Genomic DNA, 5593 nt, shown 5'->3' on the forward strand with positions numbered 1-5593 from the left:
GTACTTAGGGAGGGATACTCTGCCTTAGCTGCCCCTTTGTACCGCCTCACTGCTGGAGACCCTAGAAAGAAGAAGAGAGGGGGTAAGAGGAGCCTGGATCCAGTCCCGCCTTTTCTGTGGACAGCTGGTTGCGAAGAGGCTTTTCAGTCCATCAAAGGAAAACTCACTTCTGCACCAGTGCTGGGCTATCCTGATTTCAACTTGCCCTTTGTCCTTCAGACAGACGCTTCAGGTGAGGGGCTAGGTGCTGTGTTGGTGCAAGTCCAAGGAGGGGTAGAGAGGGTCATAGCATTTGCCAGCAGAGGGTTGAGTCCACCCGAAACCAGGTATCCTGCACACAAACTCGAGTTCCTGGCTCTGAAATGGGCTGTGACGGATAAGTTTTACGACCACCTCTATGGGCGGAGATTCACGGTTTTAACAGACAACAACCCCCTGAAATACGTGATGTCTTCAGCAAAGCTGGATGCCACGGGCCAGCGGTGGGTGTCTCGACTGGCAGCTTTTGATTTTGAGGTCCAGTATCGAAGGGGACAGAGCAACGCAAACGCTGACGCCCTTTCCCGTATGTCCAACCAGGAGGTCACCCGGGTCCTCCAAACATGTCCACAACTGGTGGGGTCCAGTGAGCAGAGGCAACTAGACAACTCCTCGGACAGGAACAAACCTGCCTTGGAGAAAGTTGAGTCCGAACCATGTGAACCAAGTGAGCGATACAGGGACGTGGGGATGCAGTCGCTGCCGGCAAAGACAAAACAGGAGATCCGTGCGGAGCAGAAAGAGGATCCTGTCATTGGACCTGTCTTACACTGTAAGAGTCTGAACCAGAAGCCTCGCCGCAGTGAGAGGGTCAGTGGGGGAGGGCAGGTGCGCCTTCTTTTAAAAGAGTGGAAGAGGTTAGTGGTCCGGGATGGCATCATGTATCGCCGCATCCAAGACACTCAAGGAAGGGTAGTTGAGCAGCTAGTACTACCAAAGAAGCTACGTGCACCAGTCCAGACTGCCCTCCACAACGACTCCGGGCACTTCGGGGTTGAAAGAACAGTGCAGATGATAAGGGAGAGATTTTACTGGCCTCAGATGTCCCAGGAAATCAAGGCTTGGTGTGAGCAGTGTGAGAGGTGCTGTCTCAGAAAGACTCCAACTGCAAGTGTCAGGGCGCCCCTGGTCAGTATACATAGCAATGCCCCTATGGAACTTGTGTGCGTGGACTTCTTGACTCTGGAGAAGTCAAAGGGTGGCATAGAAAATGTGCTCATCGTTACCGACCACTTCTCCCGCTATGCGCAGGCCTACCCAACAAAAGACCAAAAAGCCAGCACAGTGGCGAAGGTGCTGTGGAAAAACTTTTTCTGCCGGTTTGGCTTCCCTGCGAAATTGCATGCAGACCAAGGGCGTAACTTTGAAAGTGCTGTTGTGAAGGAGCTGTGCAAGTGTACTGGAATCGTTAAGACCCACACCACTCCCTACCACCCGCAGGGAAATGGGACCACGGAATGGTTCAACCGCACCCTCATGAACATGCTAGGAACACTAGAACCCAGCCTGAAGCCAAGGTGGCATGAACATGTGGATGCGATGACTAATGCTTACAACTGTACGCGCCACGATTCCACTGGATATGCTCCGTACTACTTGATGTTTGGTAGGCATCCCAGGCTTCCCGTTGACCTGACCTTTGGGCTCAACTTGACTAGTGAGCCTTGTGAGTACAGTGAATATGTCCAGACACTGCGTGACTGTCTATCACAAGCTTACGCCCAAGCAAATGAGACATCTCGGCAGGCCAAGGGCCAACAGAAGAAATACTACGATCAGAAGGCAAAGAGTGAAGTTTTCAGCCCAGGAGACAGAGTCCTCGTTAAAGTGTGTCATGTGGAGGGACGGCAGAAACTGGCCGACAAGTGGGAGTCTCATCCATACATCGTGGTAAAGAAGCAGCCTAACATACCTGTATATGTGGTGCGAACAGAAGATGGCGGCACCGAGAGGGTGGTCCACCGCAATCTCCTTACACAATGCATGTTTCTTCCTGTAGAGCAGGCCTGTGATGCGACATGGGATGAAGATGAACAAGACTCGGGAGAGGACGGTGAGATGAAGATTTAGAGAACACCGGAGAGGAAGCTGGCATAGTGGTGGGAGAAGATGTTGAGTCAGATACAGCAGTGGACAGTGCAGAAGCAGTTTTGGAGAGTACTGTACCAGAGATAACGGGTGAACTCACCGAAACCGAGGAAGAGGATGTGGAGGCAGAAGCAATGGCAACTGGAGCTGAGGTGACTGAAACAATCAGTAGAAATAACTTCTCCACCAAGCCAAGTAATTTAAGGAGGAACCCTCAGAGAAATCGTCGTCCACCACAGAAACTGTGTTTGGAATTGCAAGTCAGTGATCTAGGGGCAGACCGTGAGAAGATAGAAAGAGGATGGGCTGTGTGGCAGAAGGCAAGACGCAAGAAGATGCGCAGCACACATGTTGCAACAGAGCGAGAGTAAACAGAGATAGGAGACACACAAACACATTGTCGTCTACATTCATTTAGTATTTTTGAGTTTAGTTGATGGTATTTTATTTCCTGTGGTCTGATGACTGGGACGCCATCAAGTAATGACGGGGTGGATGTAAGGTAGTGACCAAACTTCGTCACAAGGTGTCGCTGTGTGTCCCTTTTAAGAGTTAGGCTGTTCAAGTAGATTGTCCCTAACGGTGCGCCAAAAACACAACACAGAGACTCAGGGTACTTAGGGAGGGCTGCCTTCACCGGGTGGGTTACACATACATATATACATACATATATATATACATGCATACATACATACATATATATATATACATGCATACATACATACATACATACATACATACATGCATGCATGCATGCATACATATATATATACATACATACATACATACATACCTATATACTGTAAATATATGATATATCTATATACTGTAAATATATGATATATCTATATACTGTAAATAGATGATATATCTATATACTGTAAATAGATGATATATCTATATACTGTAAATCCTAAGTTTTTACCTGAATAAATAAACAATATTAATACTTGCCAGTGTCCCACACTCGTGCCAAACTACCTGTTAGCTCCTCCCTCTTGCTAAGCAGGAGGCGGGGTTAGGTGGAAGCCCCTCCCACCTGTGAGTGCACACACCTGGTTGTATTAATGACTCTAACCTGTTCCAATGGCAGTGATTGTTTAACAGTTTAATAGTTGTTTCTCCTCATTAGGACTGAACTTTAATGTTTGATGAACATCTCATGGTAAGAACCTTTAAATATAACCACTTTATTAGAAACTCTGGAAACATAAACATTGTTTATCACGGACACTGACGTTAAATGTATTTATTGTTTATTTATTTGTAAAGTTTGTTTATTTTTTTAAAAGGCCATTTCAATGCATGTTTACTGGGTTTGATTTAAATATTTAATAAGTTTATTTCAGAAATCATGTTAACTGTGCAGTAGTAGAAAAGTTCTCAGATCTAATGAAATAATGATGAGTCACGTTATTTAGAAATAAATCAGGTCAACAATCTCTGAAGTGTTCAGTGTGAACTAGACCTGGGCAATATATTCAGATTCAACATATATTGAGTTTTCTATTTTTGCGATATAAAAAATTCCAACAATATGTTTATTTTCCAGCTTTTTTTATATTAAAATATTTGTTGCTGCTACTTCTCAGAACATGTAAATCACAGTTAAATGATCACTGAGTGAGTTCTAACCCTGACCTTCATCTAAACCTTCCACACTACAGAACTCACTCACACGTGCTGTCCTTGAGCAGTGGTTCCCAACCAAGGGTACGTGTACCCCTAGAGGTACTTGAACACATGGCAGGGGGTTCTTGGAAACATTGATGAATCTATTTCCAACATGCTGAGTCATATTTAAGCCTACACTGTACATGCTCATCCAACAGATTTTCACAATAAACTACATTAATGAAATAAACAATATTGTGGCCTTAATATCCTACTAATTGTTACTATGTGTTATAAACATTACTAAAAATTGAGGTCAATATATTCTCTGATATACAATAATTGTAATGCACAAAATTGATATTTAGTGTGCGTCAAATGTACAGGTTGACATTTTCAAGCTATTAACATGTAAATTAAAGGTTAGTAAAATGGAGGGATGAGGGGGTTCTCCTAATGGGGGGGGGGGGAGAGAACACTGCTTTAGAGCAGAAAAAGACTTAAGTGGAACATATTGATCAGATGTTAATATATGTGGTCAGACTTCATTTTGAATTAAAATGATCAAGATTCATAATCATATATTGACATTTTGAGAAAAAACTATAGCGATGTGAGTTTTAGTCGTTCAGCCCTAATGTGAACAAACCTTTAGAATCTGGACTTTGTTAAAACACAATGTGCTACAGGTTTAAATGTTGATAGACAAGAATTATAATTAAAATAGTCCAAATGAAACAATAACATGTTTACCTTTAAGATGAATCTACATGTAAACAGTGGCTTTATGAACATGTCATTTATTCTGAATGACATCATACATAGATTACTGACTACTGTAATACTTCTGATAAATGACTTGTTCCTTTATAATAATATTAAAGTACATTTAAAGAACCTTAAAACTCTTTTTCATGAAGACTAACATACAGACTAATGATAGTTCTCACTATATTTACCATAAATAAGCTGCAGTGGAATTAGTAGCAGTTTTTATCATGTTTTACTGTAAACATTTGCTTCTAATTATCAAACCTGCTTAAAACAAATTAAAGATGCTATTTGTTTTGAATAATTTATTATTAAATTCCATTTCCTGGAAACAGACGAGAGAAAAAGAAAGACTGACCTTTGCAGCACGAGCAAAAAACACGACAGTGTCAACATTCTGAGCACAGATGGAGGCGGGGTTTATTCATATTTAGTTGACTAAAAAACTATTTACTGTTGTGGGAATCATCATAATTATATAGTAATGAGATCCACAGTAAAAACATTGTGTGAATGAAACTCAATATTTCCAGTACTTTTATTATTGTAATTTTTACACTGTTTTTATTTTTTTAAATGTCGTCGTACGTTTCTGGTGCAAATAAAATAATTGTGATTCTGATGATGGCGTTATTTTTAATGTTAACCTGTGGTGAAAAAAAATCTAAATTCTCACAAACTCCTTAAATTTTCCTCAAATTATTAGATAATTTTTCAATAGTAATTTAATATTAAATAAATAGAAATTGGTCACAAATACATATTTACATACATATTTAGTATTTAATGTAAACGTAGAAGTGTAAACTGGGGAATAATTATGTTAAATACTTGTTTACTGTATAAAATGTGTGGCCCACTTTAAATCAAACTGCTCTGTATTTGGCCCCTGAACTAAACAGCAGAGTATTATTATTATTATTATTATTATTATTAATAAAGGTCTTAGAATAATACCAGTTTGTTCCTTAAATTCATTAAATACAAGAAGAAATAATTATTGCATGAGTATAGACCTCTAACTAATATTAGTCACTAAAATGAACCTCATGATGTTAGGGGTGGGTGATCTGATGTTTTT

The sequence above is a fragment of the Gouania willdenowi genome, chromosome 9 (assembly GCF_900634775.1).
Source record: "Gouania willdenowi chromosome 9, fGouWil2.1, whole genome shotgun sequence".
Lineage (NCBI taxonomy): Eukaryota > Metazoa > Chordata > Actinopteri > Blenniiformes > Gobiesocidae > Gouania > Gouania willdenowi.